Source organism: Nyctereutes procyonoides, unplaced genomic scaffold (assembly GCF_905146905.1).
Source record: "Nyctereutes procyonoides isolate TBG_1078 unplaced genomic scaffold, NYPRO_anot_genome, whole genome shotgun sequence".
Taxonomy (NCBI): domain Eukaryota; kingdom Metazoa; phylum Chordata; class Mammalia; order Carnivora; family Canidae; genus Nyctereutes; species Nyctereutes procyonoides.
In genome coordinates, this window is record NW_026575046.1 from 20254759 (window position 1) to 20278998 (window position 24240).

Consider the following 24240-nt stretch of genomic DNA (forward strand, 5'->3'; position numbering starts at 1 on the left):
CAAAGAGAACACTAATAACACTCCAGGTCGGGCCCATCTTATATTAGAAATTATCTTCTAACTTATTTGTTTAAAAAATATGAGATATGGATGTAGGTGTGTATGTATATATTCCTGTTGAATACCAATGTAAGGTAAGTGTAGGGTGTGTGTGTGTGTGTGTGTGTTTAGAATAATTTCTATACTCATTAAATGTTAAAGGACTGGATTTTCAAACATTACTTAATTGGCTGGGTTTTGCATTTCAGATATCACATTACAGCTTATTTCTTGCCTTGAACTATATTTAAATGTAAGAAATAACCTTGAGCTTTCAGCTGAAAGTGTCTTATTGCTCACAAAGGATAAATCAGGATGGTTTTAATCATGCTGAGATGTGCTTTTAGAATTTCCTAGAATTCTGTGTGACTCCACTGACAGTGACAAATGAAGGTGGTCTCCACATTTCAGTGGACTATGCACCATCCTAACTGGGGCATATTTAGTACTCAGGAAGTAAGGAAGTAAAGTGTTCTGTGTTTCTATATTAGCAACTTTTTGGTGTTTTTTTTTTCATTTTTTAAACTACAAATGATAACCAGTAGAAGAAAAAAGAGCACATAACTGAGCATAAGTTCTCTGGATTTGAGTGCCAATTGTTCTTTGCTATTTCTTTCCTCTAAAATTGAGTTTTATGTTAATATTAAAGAAAGTTAGACATTGTGGCTCAGAGGGAGTTTCAGGTTATTAGGAAAATTGTTTCATGGAAGAAAACTGATACCAAAATGGTATTTATGCAGTATTCTGAAATGATTGTGACATTTGAGAAAAGCAGTTAAAACATGACCTTCACCATTCCTTCAGGAATCATAAGATTATACCATTTTCAAAAGAAATAAAAGGACATTAATTATATCAAACCCTCTTTTGGACTGCATTTTCAAATTTTATCTACTGACTAGCATTTCAATTTATGAGATAGTTGGACTTTGTACTATGAAATGTTAGCCATTGTTCTGTCCAGGTACAGAAAATGTTACAGTGTTTTCTTCTATAGACACTAAAATGATAGAATCTGACATCCCAAGGAAATGAAAAGCTATTTACCTGATGAATAGCAAGACAATAGGTGAACTAGGATGTACAATTCTACTTTTCTCCTAGGTGACTCTTGGGATCTATAGTATGAGACTAACTTAAAACTAAATGTGTCTCCTAATCAGGTCTTTGTGGTGTTTCAGGAGCTACACATTCAAGATAAAATCAGAAGCAGAGAGCTCAATGAGGTAGGTAATATTATAATAGTTCTCAATATTCCTTCAATGACAACTTGATTTCTTCAAAATTACTTTAGAAAATAAAGTGATTCCTCATCTTGTGACATGGAGTACTTAGCACTTTATTTCAGAAACCATTAATAACCTAATGAAACTGGGTATCCAGCAGGAAAAGGCACAAAGAGGAACAATTTAAGAAACACACCAACACAGAAAAAATGTTTAGATTACTATGTCTAGTTTATATCATGCCTTACACCTGAGTTCAGAACATAATGTTCTAGTCAATTACTTTTAGCATTCTCAAACCCAAATTGCTCTTTTTGACTGAGGCTATTTGTTCCTTAACTTTTTGGGATATGCTAACGAGGATTTCAGAGGAGCTGCACTGTCTAACCATGTCCATGGGGTCACCAGGGACCATAATCTTATAGAGAATCAATGTTTTTCCCATCTTGATCTGATTCTGTTTTCTTGTCTCTCTGCCACAGGAGCCAGATTCTAAAAATGTAAATTTCCTGAGCCAGAGTGACAAAAATGCCACCTGAAAGGATGAATTCACATGACCTGGAGTGAGGAGAGCATCTAAAAAATGGGAGGTCCTTAGTATCACTGTAGACAGGACTCCAACATTCTAGGTATCAAACTCTTCAATTGTGAGAGAAAACCCAAATCAAATTACCTGAGAAAATGAGGACCATAGGCTCTTGTGACCAAAAATCAGGCATGGCTTATATGGCAGCAGTTCAAGTATCCATTGATAGATGAATGGATAAAGAAGATGTGACACACACTGGAATATTACTCAGCCATTAAAAAGAATGAAATCTTGCCATTGGCAATAACATGGATGGATCTAGAGGGTAAAAGGCTAAACAAAATAAGTCAGAGAAAGACAAATACCATATGATTCACTTATATGTGGAATTTAAGAAACAAAATAAACAAAGAAAAATGAGACAGACTTTTTTTTATTTGAGAGAGAGAGAGAGAACACAAAGGGAGAGGCATACTCCATGCTGAGCAGAGCCTGACGTGAGGCTCAATTCCAGGGCCCTGAAATAATGACCTCAGCTAAAGGCAGATGCTCAACTAACTGAGCCACCCAGGTGCCCCCAAAACAGACTCTTAAATACAGACAACCAACTGGTGGTTGCCAGAGGCAAGGAGGTGGGAGGAAGGGTGAAATAGGTGAGGGGGATTAAGAGCACACTTAATATGATGAGCACTGAGTAATGTGTAGAATTGTTGAATCACTATATTGTACACCTGAAACAAATATAATACTGTGTGCTGATTATACTGGAATTAAAATAAAAATCAGCAATGGCTTAATCTAACAAATATTGTCTGGAGGACTGGTCTCTGTTTTTATGTTGCCTCTGCTTTCCTCTGTGTTGCTCCCTTTCCAGAGAGACTTTCTTTGTTTTGGCAAGATGCCTCTCAGCAATTCCCTGCTTACATCCTCCCAGGTCTAAACCTACAGCTGAGAGAATGAGTCAATAAATGAAGCAAAAATCCTGGAATTAGCTTTGATTGGAAAAAAATAAGACCTCGGCTTAGGTCTTGTGCCATTCATAAACTAATGTCTATAAAACAAGAGAGGTATGATTCCCACCTCAACCAGTCTTGGTTGGGTAACTTGCTGCCTTGGAGTTACAGTAGCAACAGTTGTGCCTAAAGCACATAGACTGAGAATGGGTTAGGGACGATGTCCCAGGATTAAGTCACATCAGCATGGCCAGAAAAAGAAGGCACGGATATATACTGCAGGCAAAAGCAGTAACTGTGCACTAAGCATTGTTCCAGTGGTTTCTCGATCTCGGCTATACATAGTCATTGATTACAAACACAGGGGCTTCACTCCTCAAAAATTCTGAAGTGTTAGTTCTAGGGTAGGAAATGGATGCATGGATTAAAAAAAAAAAAAAGCTCTGTAGATGATTCAGTAATCAGCCAGGTCTGCATCACTAAGTGTTCCCAATTAATTCATTTTTCAGGTGAGTGTGGTAAAATAATTTAGCAATTCTCAAACTTTCCAGCTGTGAGCCACTTTACCAGGACTAAGAACAGTAGAGCTCTCCTACTTGCTCGCCCACTCATACTTCACTAGCACCAGACACACCTCCCCCATCGATGTTGTTTCAATAGGATACCACCCAAGAAATCTTTTTTAAAAATTCTAAACAGGACTCTAAGCTCTGCCCTACTTACAGTAATATGCTTGTCAAGGTTACCAGATTTCCTTAGAAACAAATTTTAAGTGTGTGATTAATGGAAAAATTCAGCTTAAGCTAAATACTAAAATATAATAATATTGCCCAATTCAATAAACACTTAGCCTCTCCCTTACTTGACCTTCTCACCTAGCCACTCTCTTCCATGGTTACACCATAGACCTTTAAAATAATAAAATCACACCTGCCCCTCTGATCATAGTCTCTTTTTCTTCTCACTAATTAGACTGGTCATAGAGCCTCAAGTTCCTTGATTCTACCCCATCCCTCTACCTGTCTTTATATCCTTTCTTACCCAAATTAGGTTCTAGATTCCTCTGGGATCTTCCAAATGAGTGCATGAATGGCTACCTGCAGACACCATTGGTGTTTCTCCTGTCCCCAGGGCTCCCAGACTGCCCAAATGCTCAAAGAGGGTGAAGCATTTTTCGGGATTAAAAGAAGCTATATTCCGGAGCATATAGGCTTTCAAAGAGCTCGCCCAAGTTAGAATCTAGAGTCAACAATGCTTAATACTTCTCTGTTTCCAGACTTGCCAACCCAACTCCAGGAATGCTTCCAAGTTTGCACTCAGGCAACTGCGTTTTGCTAGAGAAAAATTCCAACACGCAATCACTATCATGTCACTCCTTGGCTCAGAACCCTCCAGTGGCTTCTCATCTCATTCTGATTAAAAACCAAATTCCTCTCCATATTCTAGAACATTCTATGATTTGGCCCACAGTTTCTATTCCGGCCTTTTCTCCTCCTCACAGGACTCCAAGCCACTCTGAGAGCATTGCTGATCATTCCTCCTACCTCAGGGCATTTGCATTTACCTTTACCTTTATCAGGTACTCCCTTGCCTAAAATTTCTGCTTCCAGATATCTACAAGTCTCACTCCTTCATTTCATTCAGGTCACTACTGACATGTCTCCTTCCCTAACTAACATGTATAACAGATATCCTCCCATAACTCTATGATTTTTCTGGATATCATCTATCACCACCTATCATAATATATATGATGCTCTCCTTTGTATAACCTTTGCCTATTTCCTCTGTGGGAATGTGGGCTCTGTAATGACATAGAGTTTGTTTTGTTTGTTGCTATATCCTTAGCACCTAGAGTAGTGTTAACAATGCATACTCATTTATTTTATTCATTTATTTAACAATAAACATTCACTATTGAATAAGTAAATGAAGGAAACATATTTGTACCATTATCAGTTCATGGTCAGTTACTTCAACTGGGCCTCAACACTACCTGGTAATTCCCTATTTCATCTAGTTAGCTCAGTCTCCCACTCTCCATCATGATTATTTCAAAACTCTTCCATTCTTAAAACCTCTGGACCTTTCCTCAGCATACATCATCAACACACACCTACACACATAACCACACACACATCCACTCATGTATATGTACCTCACAGCCCAACCACCCACAGCACACACTCTCCATTGCTACCTTAGAAAGAAATAGGTGCTCACAGAGAAACTCCTGTATGTGTTTACCTCCCATGTGTTTACATTTCTAATTCTTCTTGTTATAAAAGAAAGGATGAACTTATTCCTAAGTCAGTCCATCCTCTTTTTGGTAGGCCCTACTTTCTCTTACCTTTTCAGGAACTACCCCTTTCTGAATTTTCTTTTTTTCTTTTTCTTTTTCTTGTCTTTCTTTATTTCTTTTCTTTTTTTTTCTTTCTTTTTTTTTTTTTTTTAGAAAGAGAGAGAGAGCATGTACATCCATGACAGCAGGGTGCGAGAGGAGCAGAGAGAGAGGGAGAGAGACTCTTAAGCAGGTTTCACACTTAGCATGGAGCCCGACGTGGAACTTGAGCTGACGACCCTGAGATCATGACCTGAGCCCAACTTGAGAGTTGGACACTTAACTCACTGAGCCACCAATGTGCTTCCTGAATTTTCAAATACTCTCAAGTCTATCCCATCCTAAAACACAAAAATGAAAATACTCTCTTCAGCCACATGACCCTCTGCAACATCTCTAACTCCTCTCCTTCACTGCCAAATTTTTTAAGTAATTTTCTTTCTTAGTTGTCTCTCCTCATTTTCCATCTACTCCTCAGTCCACCCTGATCTGATTATACACCCACCCCTTCTCCGGAGTGGCTTTTGTCCATGGTAGATTACCACTGACCTATTTCCACATTGCTAAAGGGCATGGGCATTTTTTCAGTCCTCACCTTAGGTGAATTACCAGCAAACTTCTGCACAACCAACAGCTCCTTTAAAAAATCCATCCTGAAAAAAAATAAAAATAAAAAAATAAAAAATAAAAAAAAATCCATCCTGCCTTCTTCAAAGATCCTCGATATCAGACCCTCCCAACTTTCCTCTTACAGTTGTGTTGTTTTTCAGAAACAAAAGCATAGACACTGTCATTATCTAAGACATCACAATTTTAAAATACTAGCTAATTTTTAGGTCCCATCTCTAGAGATTCTGATTTAACTGGTCTGAAATAAGATTTGGGCATTGAAATTTTTAAAGCTCTCCAAGTGGTTCTCACATTCAGCCAAGTTTGAAATTCACTGAAGGTATTTACGAAACACTTATCAATAACCTTTTCATAAGTTGAGTACTACCACAATGAATGTACCAAAAGGTATAAATGCAGTAAAAACCTGTCAGTTAACAGCTTTGTGTAACACTGAGCAGTCCACCATGTAATCATGGTGATTAATAAGGTGGGGATTAAGATAAATTAGGTAGATTAATAAATCTAAGTGGGAATCATTTGGGCAAAATGATTCAAAGAGCATTCTTTGTTCCTACTGACTGGGAATGTGACTTATATCTTAAAGAGACACTGCACAGATAGTCAGCCCAAGTAGCAGTGTTGAGTCCCGCCAATCAACAAGGAGCTGACTAGCTCCATAACTAATGAGGCAGGAAAACAGATTCTCTACTCCTGCAGCAATGTCAAGAGTCCACCTCTGGGCTCAGAATGGGTAAGTTTTAATCTTGTCTTTGCCACTTGCTAGGTTGTGAACTTAGCCAAGTTCTTTCACTTTTCTCAGACCCAGTCTCTATTTTTAATACAGCAGAGTGGGGATGAGAGCTGAGAAGGGAGAAATAAATGTATACTAAAGTTTATATTAGCAACTATTTCAAAATCTTGGTTTGAAGGTTAAATAAAATAAAGCATTCTTTTTAATACATTTTTAAAAAAATTTTATTGGAGTTCTATTTGCCAACATATAGTATAACACCCAGTGCTCATCCTGTCAAGTGCCCCCCTCAGTGCCTGTCACCCAGTCACCCCCACCCCCGCCCACCTCCCTTTCCACTACCCCTTGTTACTTCCCAGAGTTAGGAGTCTCTCATGTTCTATCACCCTCACTGATATTTTCACTCATTTTCTCTCCTTTCCCCTTTATTCCCTTTCACTATATTTTATATTCTCTAAATGAATGAGACCATATAATGTTTTTCCTTCTCCAAATGACTTGCTTCACTCAGCATAATACCCTCCAGTTCTATCCACGTTGAAGCAAATGGTGGGTATTCGTCATTTCTAATGGCTGAGGAATATTCCCTTGTATACATAGACCACAGCTTCTTGATCCATTCATCTTTCAATGGACACCGAGGCTCCTTCTACAGTTTGGCTATTGTGGACAGTGCTGCTATAATACAGCCCATAGTAAACTCTGAACACACATCGGTTATTTCTACTTTCTCAAGTTAAAGCTGGAAATTCCTACCCAACGATCGAAATATATCCCTTTTAAAATGTCATTTTAAAGCTTAGTTGTAGATCAAAGAAAATCAAAATTGAAATTGTAGAACACTTAGAATGCAATACTACTGAAAACAGAACTAAAGAATGCCACTAAAGCTATATTCATAATCTTAAACCCTCATACCAATGAAGAAAAAAAGACAATTGGTGAAATTAGTTTTAATGACAAAATAAGCCTTTAAGCAAAAAATTATAATATTAGTAAAAATTAATAAATTTTATAACAACCATAAAACTAATAAATAAAGTCAGGTTTTTATAAAGAAAAATAGATAAAATCTTAGCTAATTTAATAAAATAAAAAAGGGGGGCAGGAGGTTAGAACATATATTAGGACTTGGAGAGAGACTAGTTTAAATTGTTTACCTTTTTGGTTTATTTTGAATTTTATATCCTGGGTATGATTTGAAGTGGTGGCAAGAGATTAACATTTCGTAGGTGTTCCATTTACTTTTTAACTTTTGTTCTTAGCTGTCTGTCAATGGTTTAGGACCAGCAGCAAAGGCTCCTGAAGGCTGAGCTCCTAGGAGATAACAGAGCGAACAGACTTTTTGGCACTTTGGGAACTAGTTGTCAAAGCATCCAGTGAATTGTTAATTGCAGTATTTTTACATCAGATTATAGTTTAGATGAATAAATTCATCTTTTGGTGTCTGTTACTGAGAAAAGCTCAGTGACATACTCTGCAAGCATAAGCACAAAATCTCAAGGGGCTGATGTACTAAATACACAGGCAGAAATATAATTGAAAGGTATCTTTACCATGATGGCAAAGCAATGAAAAGGCTGAAGTTCAAATGTGATATAAACTTAAAATATCAACACTTACATTAAACCACTGAGACTGAGGACTGAAAAAAAAACTTTGGAGAACACATTTTTGAGTTGGGAGTTACGAGTATCAATGTTTCTTTGAAGTCATCCCCTTGAAAAAAAAAGCTCTATTTTAATGATAAACTAGTACCTCAAAGAGGTCTATAAGTATGGCTGAGAAAGCAAAGCTGCCTTCTCAAGTTCTGCTGAGAATATTTGCATTAGAGTCTTTCAGCTTTCAGAACATACTCTTAGCTAAGTAGTAGCTGTCCTATCCAGACTCAACTGCAAGCAAACTGAGGTCAAGGACTACTAGACATTTTTGTCTACGATGTTTGAAAAAGTACAGGTCACTGAAATGTAGCAGTGTTTCATATATATATATAATTTCATTAAATATTTGTAATTTTTATATACTATGAGAACCAGTTGAACTGTGATGTTTCAGAATTTGCATTATTGGTTTTTTTTTTAATTAATTATTATTATTTTTTTATTTTTTATTTTTTTGCAGTTTTGACAGTCCTATTTACAAACTTTTTCCTCTGGAAATTGGAGAACACGCGTCCTTCCATACTTCTCCCCTCCTTCATCATCTCTCATGGGTAAGCCATTTCTCCAGGATCAGGGAGGAGGAAAGTCCTGATTTATACTGTTTGCCAGTTTTCATGGTGTAAATATTCCCACAGTGGCTGATTCCAAGCTTAAACTACTGACCTGGCAAAATTCCTGAATATTGAAAGTCAGCTCTCATGAGTCTGTTCCATCCAACTTCCAAACTGCTGCTGGGACTGTATCTTCACTCTATTGTGCTCTCTATCCTATGGCACTTCATTGTCAGGCAGTTTATGGGTTAGAAAAAATATATATATATACAATTAAAGTTTGCAACATAAATGGATATACATAGCGTCACTTTGCTGGTCAATTAGATTAAATTCTACTAGGATGATCATGTTTAGTGTTGAATCAGGATAGAAAATCCAAATGAGAAATCTTCTCATATCCGAAGGCATTTAAGGCTGCCTGCTCCAACAAGACAAAGAAAAACAAGGAAATATTAGTGGAGCAGGGTTGGCTACACCTAATTGACAAGCCAGCTTTAATCTGTGAAGGCCTAGATGGGTACAAGCCTGCTCAGGGTTCCTGAAGGTACAGACAGCCATCAAGGTCTAAAGAAAGAATATTAGAAATAGAATATGCAAGCACTCTACAGAATTGTTACATAACTCAAGAGACGAGATTGATCGCATGGGGCAGAGAAAACAGCCCAGAGCTAGCTTTGGGCATAAGGCATACTGTGAGCAGTTCAGAAACTGCTGATGTTTGAGGATATGACAAGTAGGGACCAGTCCATGGATGGTAAAGAGTAAATGCATGACAGTTTCTGAAATAGTGTCCTGGATGGAGAGGACCCCATCCCAGTTAGGATACGAGTGATGTTGCAGCAAGTGGTTTATCCCTGAAGTTTATATTCACCATGACTCACCAAGTGGATCTGAGGCTTCCTGGTCATATACATTGGGACAAAAGGGCAGAAAATAGGCAAAGGGGTCCAAGGGCCATGCGCAACATCTCCCTAGAACCATCTGGCTTTGATTATTTTTGCCACATCTACTAAGAACTCTTCAGGCTACAAAATACAGACAGAAATAATTATTCCCTAGCTTCTACAGCTGGTAAGATAGTCCCATCTGGTACCTCTATACCTGCAGCTATAACCCAGGGACCTCTGAATTTCTTTGCATGTTAACAGATGGTGTTAGCTAAGGGATAAAAGGTCTAAAGGCATTTTAGGCAGCTCTATACCTCAGCACTCGTTCCTTTGAGCTCCTATCAGGTTTTTTTTTTTTTTTGTTCTTCTGTTTCTATAATTACTTATGACATAGCTTTAAAGGACTAGGTTGGAATATTCCTAGTGTCATTATAAGCTGGTAGAAGGTCTGCTTCCTTTTATCTGTTTTCCTTTCCTCTGGACAAGACATGAAGGATGAGGCGTAAATCACTTGTCAAATACCGGGTAGGTCAATACATAGCAATAATTATTACCTTACCTTGCAAAAGTTGGGGGGAGGGGGTAGATAAAAAGCTTATGTTAGCAGAAATGCTAGAGTATGAAATTTAGTAGAAATTATACAATACGGAAACCCTAAAGTAAGATAGGAATTCAGTTAAGATGGATTTGGTGATTCTTTTCCCCCTCAGCTAGAAGGTAGGCCCACTTAGTCTGTTCCTCTTTTCCAGTTTAGCCTAGCTCACTTCCCATCCTCCCCACCTCCTCCAACTTCTTGACTCCCTCCCTTCTTTTTAATTTCCTTTTCCTTTCTCTCCCAAATGCAATCTTGTAGCTTCTGCTCAGAATTTCCTTTGGAGCAAGTCACTTCAAAGCCACTTGGTAACTATGGTTACCGCTTTTCAGGACTGTCCATGAACAGGAGGCAATGTGAAGACTAGGTGCCCATAATCTACTCAGGATGTACACACAGAAGATGTTCCATCCAAAGAGCCCAGTTCTCCCAGGTATTAAAGTATAAATAGGCCCCACTGAAACCATCCCCTGAAGATGAAATTGCAGCCAAAGAAATTTTTTTTTTTAAATTTGACACCAGAGGAAAGCATGGGCAGAAATTACTCCCAAGTGCTAGAGGTCTATAGTTCTTAGAACATAAAATCAGGAAGCATTTTTCGAAACCTAAGACTGGCTCTGGATAAAATTTTAAAACAAACCCTGTTCACATCTTTATTAATTTCTCTGTTCATCAAAGTAGCATGTCCAGAATTTACAAATAAATAATAGAAGCATTATGGTTTTGTGAGTCACAGTACAGACTCTGAAGTAGGCTGCCTTGTTCAAATTATGGTTGAGCCATTACTAGCACTGATCATGGACAAGTTTCTTGACTGCTTCATGCTTCCAGGTTTTGATCAGTAAAATAGGAATCATAATTGCACATACCTCACAGAGTTTTATAAGACTTCATATGTGCACTGAATTATGTCCCTTCAAAATTTACATGTTGAAGCTGTAACTCCCAGTACCTCAGAATGTGATTGTATTCAGAGATAGCATTTTTAAAGAGGTAATGAAGGTAAAATTAAGTCAAAGAGGTGAGCCCTAATTCAATATGACTGGTGTCTTTATTAGAAGAGATTAGGACACACACACACATAGAGGAAATGCCATGTGAAGACCAGAAAGCCAGAAAGAAATGGCTATCCACGAGCCAAGGAGCGAGACCCTCAGAAGAATCCCACCCCACTAACCCCTTGATCTTGGACTTGTAGCCTCCAAAAGTATGAGAAAATAAATCTCTGTTGTTTAAACCACCCATTTTGTAGTATTAGTTATAGAAATTGATATTGAATCATATATGGTATATAGTAAGTGTTCAGTAAGGATTATTATTATAGAATATAGATATTCTACTTATTAATAAATGTTATATTAATTAAATTAATATTATCATTAACATAGCATCAGGTTCAACAGGTAAGTCTTCAATCCTTAACTGTCCCCCAGCCCCCACACCCTTCAGAAACCCTTCACAAGCCCGGGTTGTCACCTGCACTTCTGACCTATTGGCTATAAATTGGGGGTGGCAACAACCTCTCTGCCTTGAACTTCAGATGAGTTACAGTTACAAGTCCAGGTTTTTACCTGTACTTCTGCCCAACTAGCCATAAATGAGAAGTACCCATGCCCCTTTCCTTGGGTTTAATTAATTTGCTAGAGTGGCTTGCAGGACTCAGCTACACATTTATCTACTAGATCACTGATTTACTATATATAACATATATAAGTTATATATATATGTATATATTATTATATAGAAACTCAGGAATAGCCAGAGGATAGGGCAAGCATAGGGAAAGAGTGCAGAGCTTCCATGCCCTCTCTAGAGCACTACTCTCCTAGCACTTCCACATGTTCACCAACCTGTAATTTCTCTGAACCCAGTCCTTTTGGGTTTTTATGGAGACTTCATTACATGGGCACAAATTATTAAATTATTGGCCATTGGCAATTTGTTCAATCTCCAGCTCCTCACCCCTCCCCAGAGCGGGGATTGGGGGTATGGGGAGGGGAGCATAAAACTGAAAGTCCAACTCTCTAACCACATGATTGGTTCTCTGGCTATCAGCCCCATTCTTAGGTGGGTCCAAAAGTCACCAAATTAACATAACAAAAGACATCTTTATTCCTTTTATCATTTTGGAAATTCCAAGGGTTTTAGGAGCTCTATGCCAAAAATGGAATGGAGAATATATATTTCCCATTACACACCACGATATAACCTTATATCCATGAAGATAGTTACTATCAAAAAAACAAAACAAGGATGCCTGGGTGGCTCAGTGGTTGAGTGTCTGCCTTCAGCTCAGTCATGATCCCTGGGCCCTGGGTTGGAGTGCTGCAGTGGGTCCCTGCAGGGAGCCTACTTCTCCCTCTGCCTTTGTCTCTGCCTCTCTCTCTCTCTCTCTCTGAGTCTCTCTGAATAAATAAATAAAATCTTTTTAAAAAAAACCAGAAAATAGCAAATGTTGGTAGGATCTAGAACAAAAGGAAGCCTCATGTACTGTTGGTGGGAATGTAAACTGGCACAGCCACTGGAGAAAAGGATATGGAGGTTCTTCAAACAAAATAAAACAAAAACAAAACAAAACAAAACAAACAAACAAACAAACAAACCAGGACTACCATATGATCTAGTAATCCCACTTCTGGGTATATATCCAAAAAAATTGAAAGCAAGATCTCACAGAGGTATTTACACACCCATGCTGATAGAAGCACTATTTACAATAGCCAAAAAATGGAAGCAACCTAATGTCCGTTGATGGATAAATACATAAGCAAAATGTGGTATATATGTATTGTGGAATGCTACCCAGTCATAAAAAGGAAGGAACTTCTGTCACGTGGTACATTAGGTGAACTCTGAGGACAGTATGCTAAGTAAAACAAGCCAGTTAAAAAAGACAAACAGTATATGAGTCCACTTACACAAGATATCTAAAGTCCTCAAATTCATGAAAGAGAAAGTACAATGGTAATTGTCATTACCAGTGAGTTGGAGAAAAGGGAGGTTGTTTAATGGACGTACAGTTTCCGGTTTGCAAGATGAAAATGCTCTGAAGATATGTTTCACAACGATGTGAATATACTTAATATTACTGAGCTCTACACTTAAAAATGGTTAAGATGGTAAATTTTATGTTATGTGGGTTTTTTAAACAAACAAATAAGACAAGTATGCACTTAAAAGGACAAAAACGTTAAGTGGAAAGCTCCCTGGAAACACCATGAGCACCAGTGAACCACACAGAAGCACCATATGCCTGAAAGAGTTAGGAAGGGTGACCAAGGAGGGCTGGAAGGGCCCCTAAATGATTCATTATTTGTGGGTGTTGAAGAAACCTTACTTATTTCATGGTTTTGCCTCAGCCGTAAGCCTGGTTTTGCTGCTTTGTGAAGAAGTCTGTACTTTGAGTAGGCACATTTATATATTCACAGTTGATCCATCCATTCAGCCAACAGTTCCTGCGGCTTGACACCATACCAAGCACTGTGTGGCCCCTAGGAATGCAAAAAGAAAGCAAGGCCCAGATTTTAAGGAGTCCTCAGATCAGAGGCTGAACAACATTCCCAGCTTGGAAATGAGGTTGGTCTCTTACACAATTTATGGACAAAATAAAAACAGCTCTATAATATGAAAGTAATGGAAATCCAGAAAGCTGTGAACTCAGTCCTTCCCTACTTCTCTAAACCCAGCTCAAAATGGACAAGAGTTGCTCTATCTATAAACTTCTCAAGAAGCATCAAAGTTCAGAAGCAGTCATTTCCGATTGGAACAGAGGTACACAGAAGATGGCTTTGGAATTGTGTACAGTTGCTACACTAAACAGATTCCTATAACATCTCTACAACTCAGGAAACAGGATCTTCTGAAAGTTGTTGCCCTGGAGGTTGGATTTTTGTCTTTGTCCTAGTAATTGCTTTGCAGCTGATCTGGACATGGATGCCCACACCCACTCTCACAAGCCACTTTTCCATCAGTGCTTCAATACTCATAAAAATGACCAAAGCCTATACCTGGAACATAAAGAGGACCAGCTTTAGGAGGCAAATGTATCAGAAATCACTGTGTGAAAAGCAGTAGAGTCAACTTTGCTATTAACTAGCTAGTCTGCAAATCACTGAAAATTTCTAGGTCACATTTGCTGCTTTAAAATAAAAAAAATAAGGGATGCCTGTGAGGCTCAGTGGTTGAGCATCTGCCTCTGGCTCAGGGCATGATCTTGGGATCCGGGATCAAGTCCCACACTGGGCTCTCTGCGATGAGCCTGCTTCTCTCTCTGCTTATGTCTCTGCCTCTCTCTGTGTGTCTCTCATGAATAAATAAACAAAATCTTAAAAAAAAAGAAAAGAAAAAATTAAAAATAATAAGAGCTTTTATTCATTGGTCTCTGTTGTTCTGAGATTCTATGGTCCTAGAAAAATGATCCATGAGAATCATCTGGTTAAAACAGTGATTTGCAAAGTCTGGCTACCTCTATAGCAGTGGTTCTCAAAATGTGGTCCATAGGTTGGCAGCAGCAGCATGGCATGGGAGCTTGCTAGAAATGCACTCCCCTCAGACCCCTGAATCTGAGTTGCTGGAGATGGAAGCCAAGGAATTTTTTAATTCAACAAACCTCCAAGTGATTTTCTGCACATTGAAGATTGAGAAGCTTGGCTCTAAAGTTTGATGGTAAGCATAATTTAAAATACCTGTTTGGGGGCTGCCTGGGTGGCTTGGCTAAGCATCTACCTTCAGCTCAGGCCATGATCCCAAGTTCTGAGATTGAGTCCCATATCGGGCTCCCTGGTCAGTGGAGAGTCTGTTTCTCCTCCCTCGGCCCCTCCTCCCGCTTGTGCCCTCTCTCTCTCTCTCTCTCTCTCTTGCTCTCGCTCTCGCTGTCTCAAATAAATAAATAAAATCTTAAAATATCTGTTTGGGTTTTACACCTCATGAGTTGCTGTTAGCAAAACAGCTTATCTTCTCTTGAGAGCTGATCCCAGATAGAATTAATCACTTCTTCCTTTTTATTTACCACACTACTTCCTATACATGCATCTGTCACAGAATCTGCTTTTTTTTTTTAGAGAATTTATTAATTAATGGGTCAGACTTCAGTAGATAGTAAGAACTCTGAGGGCAAGGAATAATTCATTTTCAGCTTTGGAGATCTAGGGCCTAGGAGAGTGCCTGGAATATGAGTGCTATGTTAAACATGAATGATGGATGGATGGATGGATGGATGGATGGATGGAGCAGGTACATGCATGGATGGATAATTAAGTGCTTCAAAATATGTGAAGCCTGTTTGAGTAAAAGGAAGAGTAGTATTGAGCAGCAAGAAAGGTGTTTGAATTTCAGTAATACAGTTCTACTATTCTATTTTTGGTCCCAAATAATTTTTTTTTCCAGCTAATAATTATGCTGGTGAAAGTATTGATTCTGAGTCAACAACTGAAATCTGCTCCTGGATCGCCTAATCATCCTCAGAACAGCCTGGAGGCCTCACATTGACTTCCAGTTCTCACATGAACAGGGCAGATAACACCACCTGCCCCATGCCTGTCTCATAGGGACACCCAGCATGCTAAGTAATAATGACTACAAATTGCTTCTGAAGTTCTGGGGGATGGCTGCTATGCAGGCATAGAAGATATTAATAAAAAGATCAAACATTTGGCAATATCTAAAATAAACCTCGCCACCTTTGCCAAAGTCAGGCAGGAAACAGAAGAGCCGTCTTTCTTCCCCTTATATGGGAATCAAGAATAAGCCACATTCTGTGTCTGCTTCTTTCATAACACACTTCATGTGTGTGGCTCAAATAAATCTTTCCTTTAAAATATGAATGGAAATGTCACACTGAAAACCTGGAAGGAATAGGAGAAGAGAAATAAAAACATACATTTAAATGATCAAAATGGAATCTTTGTCTAACATGATGTGGTAGGGGAGAAAAATAAAATCAAGGGTCGCTCTTCTAGACTTATGATCATTTTCAAAGATAACTGAACTATATTTAGCTATACTTCAGTTTCCTTACCTTTAAAACTGGCAAAATGGAACTCACCTCCCAGGGATGTTGGGAAGATAACATGCCATGATATAGAGAAAATTTCTCTTTATCAAACAATACCTTTGGTTTGTGGGTTTCACTTGTTGATATTTCCCTGTAACAGAAAACTGTCCTCAGCATGATACTAATAGCCTCTTGAATACGTAAAACATATTAGTTTACCAAGAGCTCTTACAAACAGATTCTTGATTAGTCTACCCAGTAATGCTTTCAAGTGGATGTCAGCACTCCAATTTTGTATTTATGAAGAGTGTCAAAGAAGTTTAGTAAATTGCTCAGGGTCATGGCTAGTAAGTGGCAGAGCTAAAACTTCCACCCAGGAATTTTGACTTTGTCAATTGTTCTTCCTCCACAACATGGTATGATGGATAGTACAGACAGAAAAAGGTTTTCCTAACACCTCATAAACCTACATTTACCTAGAGCAATATTGTTGGGTTTCAGGTTATGCTATTCTAAACCTGGAATATTTGGGATAGCATACAAATTTTCATGTTTTCAACTTTGATATTATTCAGGAAAAATGTAAAAAAAAATCTATTAGCCCTACATAAAATCTTACAGAAGATTTTAGAATCTTGAAATCTTTAAGCCAGAAGTGATTTTGATAATCAGCTTGTCCAGTTCTCTCATTTTACAAATCCTGAAGATGAGATGATGTCAGATGATTTGACCAAGGCCATTGTCAATTAAGGGCAGAGCAGACTTAAAATCCAATCTGTGAGTCTTCAATTCTTTCTTCAATCTACTTTCCCACAGGACCTCTCTCAACTTGCATCCAGGTGGTCTGTGAGAGGAAAGAATAGACAGTCCAGGAAGCTTATAAAAAGACAGTTATAAGTTATCAAACTATCAAAGCATTAGTATCAAAACCATCAGGTTGGACTGTGTTCCTCTGTACTGGGGAGGAATTATCCCCAATCATATCTGTATTCTGCTTGTTAGGACTAGGGGAGGAACATGGAAGAGATTTCATTGGAAGGCCCCTTTTCACATTTGAATTTTTGACCTTCAAGAGGGCTACCATCCTCCAAAACTAGGGTGCCCAGGATCTGCATCACATTCAGAGAATGTGGTGCCTTTGGGCAAAATTTAAAAATGTATCCCTTCCTCAAGACTCTTTCCTGCCATCTTCTGGAAAACTGTCAAAATAAATATAAAATCTTTGTGCACGTTGGGAAAGGCATCCTCTAGATTTGCACAAAGCACAGCGTGCACAATCATACACAGTGCCCCTATGCCCAGGAAAGTACTTGGTTCTTAAAGTGATCAATGATTTTCTTTAGGCTCATCCTATTCAGGAGCTCCTAGCTCTCCTAGTAACCCTAACCTAGTGTTAACTCTAAGAGTTAAATGCTTTTTTCTTTTTGAAGGTGATCTGTGGTCTCCCTTATGGCTCAATCTTACCCAAGTGGTCATTGCATTAAAGTTGCAACAAAAACACAAAAAAACTGCATGAAAAGACCACCATTGTTATCGGGTAGTAAAGAAACCAAGAGAGTTGAGTGAAGTGTATTGTGGCATTCAGAGGTCCAAGCAAGCTAAATAAGCATTGAGTTGATAAGTTAGGCTTAGTTTTGAGTTTTTTTTCTCTTTATAAATACTCACTCACTAGAGGCTGCTGTTTGGTTCCATGGCTTTAAGTACTATTCACACACAGGCCACCTCCACACTTTTCTGTTCTGGACCAAACAGTCCACTGAGCTAGTCTCCTATATACAAATAGCAATTCAAAATCTCCACTTGCATGTATAAAAAGAAAGTTAAACTCATTATATCTAAAACTGAATGCTTAATTTCCCCCTGCAAACCTCTTCCTCATTCAATCTTTCATTTCTCAGTAAATAAAATTCCATCTTTCCAGTGTTTAAGTCAAATGATTAGAGGTCATCTCTGACCCTTATATTGATCTTCCACCACATATGCAATTTCTTATCTATCTTATCTATGCAAAATCTTATCTAATGTGACCACTTCATGACACTTTTGCCTTGAACACCCTGAATAGTCATCCTGTTTCCTCCAGGCTATTTTTTTTTTTAAGATTCTTATTTATTCATTCATAGAGATGCAGAGAGAGAGAGAGAGAGAGAGAGAGAGGCAGAGACACAGGCAGAGGGAGAAGCAGGCTCCATGCAGCCCAACGTGGGACTCATCCAGGGTCTTCAGGATCATGCCCTGGGCTGCAGACGGCTCTAAACCACTGCGCCACTGGGGCAGCCCTCCTCCAGGTTATTACGGACTTCCTAATCAGTCTTTATCCATCCATCCTTGCTATCCCCAATTTATTCTTCACACAGCAGCAGGAGCATGTGAATCAGATCATGCCACCCCTCCTCAACACATAAAATAGTTCTCCATTTAATCAGAATAAATTTCAAGCCCTTACCATGGCCTACATGTCTTTATCGCTCTCCTTTCACTTCAGTTTATTCCATTTATACTGGCCTCCTTGCTGTTTCTTGAGTACATCAAGCATGCCCCCGATAAGGGATTTTGCAATTAAAGTTCCTTCTGCCAGAATTTCTTTTCCTCTTTACAAACACTGGCTTTGCTTCCTCAATTTGACAGGATTCTGTTCAAGTGCACCTTTTCAGGGAGACCTTCCCTGAACATTTACATAAGAAGGCACCACATATTCATCTCAGCCTTCCTCCCAATCTCTTACCAGGCTTTATTTTCTTTGTAGTAGCATTGGCCAGCACCAGGCAATTTTTGTCTATATGCTTATTCTCTGTTTTCATCCTCTACATTGGTACTATCCAATATTTAAGCCACATTGTTGCAGAAATTTAGATATTAATTAAAATTAAATAAAATTTAAAAGCTAGTCCCTTAGTCATATTACCCACATTTTTGCTGCTTAATAGCCACAGCAAGCCTTGAGACAACTTCAAGCTTCCCAAACTTTATATATAATTAGAGTCTCCATGGCAGAGGAAAAATAAGAAGTGACAGAAATAATGAAAGAATATTTTTTATATTTAATGCAAACTATAAATGCACAAGTCCAAAAGTTCAATGAACCCCAAGTACAAGAAACATAAAGAAAACTACACAAAGGCACATCATAATCAAATTGCTTAAAAGCAGTGATAAAGAAGAATTCTTAAAAGTAGCCAGAGAAAAAGTACATGTTATATGCATGGGAACAAAAATGAGTTACTTCAGATTTTCCATAAGAAAAGCCTGAAACAGTAGAGCAACATCTTGAAGTACAGAAAAAAAAGGAAACAAAAGCTATCAATGTTGAGCTCAGAAATGAAGGTGAAAAAAATACTTTTTCAGATATTCAAAAACTGAAAGAATTTATCGCTAACATACCTGTGTTACAAGAAATGTTGAAAGAGGTCATTCAAGAAGAAAAAAGATGATTTCAGATGTAACTTTGTTCTATAAAATGAATGAAGAACACTGGAAATGGTAACTCCATTGAAAAAGAGAAAAGGATGTTTTTCTTATTATTTAAATCTCTTTGAAATATAATTGTCCATTTAAGGCATAAATAATAACAATGTGTTGTGGAACATAAACATATATGTAAATTAAATGTAATTTAATTGTAATTAGATGTATCATATATGTAAATTCAATGTCTGATAACAATAGGAAAACATCTGGAAGTAGCAAATGGAAGTATTCTGTTGTAATGTCCTTATTCTATATATAAAATATCACATGCAGGTAAGCTGTGATAGGTTGAAGATCTATACTACAAACTGAAACAAAATGAAAATACCAACACAGTTATAGCTAATAAGCCAGCAAAGATAAAGTAGAATAATTAAAAAATTCTCAGTTAACCCAAAACAGAGCAGAGAGAAAAAAATAAAGATGGGATAAATAGAAAAGAAATAACAAGATAGTATATTTAAATTCACCATATCAATAATCAAATTAAATGTAAATGAAACTAGACTAATATTCTTCATGAACACAAATGCAAAAATTCTTAATAAAATGTTAGCAACTAAAATCCAATAACATATCAAAAAGATAATATATCATGACCAAGTGGAATTTATTCTAGGGAATTTATTCAAGTTTGTTTTAACAAATAGAAAATCAATATAATTTAAAATATTATTAATAGAGTAAAAAAATCAAACAAATGATCATTCTAGTAGACACAGAAAAATATTTGACAATTTGACAATATTTGATTACTGATAAAAATTCCCAGCATACTAGCAATAAAAACAACCTTCCTCAACCTGATAAAGGATATTCACAAAAATATCTACATCCAATACTGTGTTTAATTGTGAAAGGCCAAATGTCTTCTCTTCAATATTAGGAACAAACTGAGGAAGTTTACTATCACCTTTTCTATTTAATAACTTCTATTCTATTGAACCTAGCCAGTTCAATGAGGCAATAAAAATAAATAGCTCCTCAGATTTTAAAAGAAGTGATATTGTCCTTATTAACAGACAACATGATCATCTATGTAGCAGAGCTTATGGAACCTCAACAAATCTATTAGAATCAGTGAGTCTGGGACACAACACACATAAATCAATGGTACTTCTCATGTATGAGCAACAGACAACTTGGAATTGAAATTAAAAAACAGTATGATTTATTTTTTTTAAGATTTTATTTATTTATTCATGAGAGACAGAGAGAGAGAGAGGCAGAGACATAGGCAGAAGGAGAAGCAGGCTCCATGCAGGGAGCCCTATGTGGGACTCGATCCAGGGTCTCCAAGATCAGGCCCTGGGCTGAAGGCAGTGCTAAACCGCTGAGCCATCCAGGCTGCCCAAAAAAACAGTATGATTTTTTTGATGATAATAGCATCAAAAAAATGAAACACTTAGGGATACAACTGACAAAAGATGTGCATGTCCTTTACACTGAAAATTATAAATATTGTTAAGAGAAATATCTTTAAAACTTAAAAGAAAGAGGTATAGCACATTCATGGATCATAAGACAATATTGTTAAGATGTCAGTTCTCCTTAAGATGTTCTATAAATACAAGGCAAATACAATTAAAATTTTAACAGGCCTTTTGTAAAAATTGACAAGCTGGTTCTAAAACCTGTATAGAAATACAAAGAATCTGCCAAAGCCAAAACTTAAAAGAGAAAGATAAAAGTTTAAGGACTTAAATACCCTGGTGGATTTTTTTGTTTGTTTGTTTGTTTTTGTTTTTAAGTGGTCTCAACACAGGGCTTAAACTCATGACCCAGAGATAAAGAATGGGGAAAATTAACAAGGCAGGAAACCACAAATGTTGGAGAGGGTGTGGAGAAAAGGGAACCCTCTTACACTGTTGGTGGGAATGTGAACTGGTGCAGCCACTCTGGAAAACTGTGTGGAGGATCCTCAAAGAGTTAAAAATAGATCTGCCCTAAGACCCAGCAATTGCACTGCTGGGGATTTACCCCAAAGATTCAGATGCAATGAAACGCCGGGACACCTGCACCCCGATGTTTCTAGCAGCCATGTCCACAATAGCCAAACTGTGGAAGGAGCCTCGGTGTCCATCGAAAGATGAATGGATAAAGAAGATGTGGTCTCTGTATACAATGGAATATTACTCAGCCATTAGAAACGACAAATACCCACCATTTGCTTCAACGTGGATGGAACTGGAGGGTATTATGCTGAGTGAAGTAAGTCAATCAGAGGACAAACATTATATGGTCTCATTCATTTGGGGAATATAAAAAAATAGTGAAAGGGAATAAAGGCGAAAGGAGAGAAAATGAGTGGGGAATATCAGTGAGGGTGACAAAACATGAGAGACTCCTAACTCTGGGAAACGAACAAGGGGTAGTGGAAGGGGAGGAGGGCGTGGGGTGGGGGTGAATGGGTGACGGGCACTGAGGGGGGCACTTGATGGGATGAGCGCTGGGTGTTATTCTGTATGTTGGCAAATTGAACACCAATAAAAAATAAATTTATTATTAAAAAAAAAAGATCTCACCGTCAGATGCTTAACAACATCTGAGCCACTCAGGTACCCCTACAGACCCTGATTTTAAGACTTATTATAGGGATGCTTGGGTGGCTAAGTTGTTGAGCATGTGCCTTCAGCTCAGGGCATGATCCCAAAGTCCTAGGTCCAGGGATATAACCAAACCCAATGGTATTGATACAACTAGATATAGAGAGGCAGACAAAGAAAAAAGAGCTTGAATCCATATTCATACCATATACGAAAATTAACTCAAGAGAGATCATAGATTATAGACCTAAATGTAAAATCTGAATCTATATAACTTCTAGAAAGTAGGAGAAAATTTGTGATTTTGAGCTAGACAAAGATAGCTTAGGTACAACACTAAAAGCCTGAGTTTGATAAATCAAACTTCATCAAAATTAAGAACTCTGTTCATTAAAAGACATGTCACATATTGAAGAAAATATTTGCAATGCATATCTAAGGACCTTACATACAGAATATACAAGGAGCATGTTATTATTATAATAATAAGAAAACACATGACCTAATTTTTAAAAGGGGGCAAAAGTTTTGAACAGGCATGTTTCCAAAGAAGATATTTGAATGAAAAATAAATGCATGAAAAGATGTTCAAACTCATTAGCTATTAGGAAGGTGCAAATTTAAACCCCAACGAGCTACTGCAACATATCTATTAAAATGTCTGAAATTTAAAAAGACCAATAACCTCAAGATTCTTTGGGATATGTCACAATTGGAATTCTCACACACTATCAATGGGATTGTAAAATGATACTACTATTTTGGAAAAACTTTGGAGGTTTCTTAAAAGTTAAATATATCTAGCATATGATGGAATGATTCCACTTCTAGGTATGTAGTGGTAGTGAAATAAAAGAATATGTTTATATAAAGACTTGTTCACAAATGTTCATAGCAATTTTTGTAACAATCAAAAACAATCAAAAACTGAAGACAAATGTAATCAACAGGTGAATGGATAAATAAATTATAAATTGCAATATATCCATACAATGGAATATTGCTCAGCAATAAAAGGAAAATGAACTACTGATACAAGTGAATGACTAATACAATATGGATGAATCTCAAAAGTATCCTAAGTTAAAGAAGCCAGACAAAATTGAATAAATACTATGCAATTCCTTTATATTAAATCCTAGAAAATACAAAACCAATCAATACTAAAAACAGTAGATCCATGGTTGTCTAGGGACGTCAAGATGGCTAGGGGTGGGAGGGAATAATTACAAAGGGATGATAAATATGTTTATTATTCTTGATTTTGATTATGTATTTGTATGTATGTGAAAACTTTCAATGGCACAATTTAAATATGTGAGGCTAATTTATACGAGTTACACCTCACAAAGCTATCACAAAATAAATTCAGAGACCATATGCAGCATGCAACTATGCCATTGATAGTTTTGTCAGACAGTTTTCAGGCAGAGCAATAGATGGACTATATATAGTCACATCAGGTCACTTTCAATTTCTTGCCTAGGTGATCTGGTCCCCTATGCATTTTGGTGGAGAGAAGGGGGTGATTTCCAGGACTGACAAGATTAACTAATGACTATTGTTGAAAGAGGCTTATACATTATTTAAAGTAAGAAATAGCTGTGTCTATGAATAAATGACAGGATGAGAATCCTCAGTGTACTCATTCTGGATCCTATAGCTTATCCTCCATCATGCCAAGAGTCAGCCACTGGGCAATGGAAAGACCAAGGGGTTCTGAATCAGGTCTGTGTTGAAGTCCCAGTTCTGATACTTATCATGTCTGTGACTTTAGGCAAGTTAATTAAGCTCAAAATTTTTATATCCATAAAATGAGGACAATGATAATGTTTACCTGATAGGATTCTGATAATTAAATAAGATAGCAGACATAAAGACTTAGCTCAGTGCTTAACATGCAATATGTCATTTCCCTCCCTCCTTCCCCACCCACTCCAGCAAGATCCATTTTCTTCCTGTTCTCCAGATAAGCCATGCTCCTCTGTCTCATTTGCTCATGACTATCGTTATTCATACAGGGCACATTGCACCTGACTTTAATAGAATAGAGCGCACAGATGACCAAATATATACATAGGCTAAATTA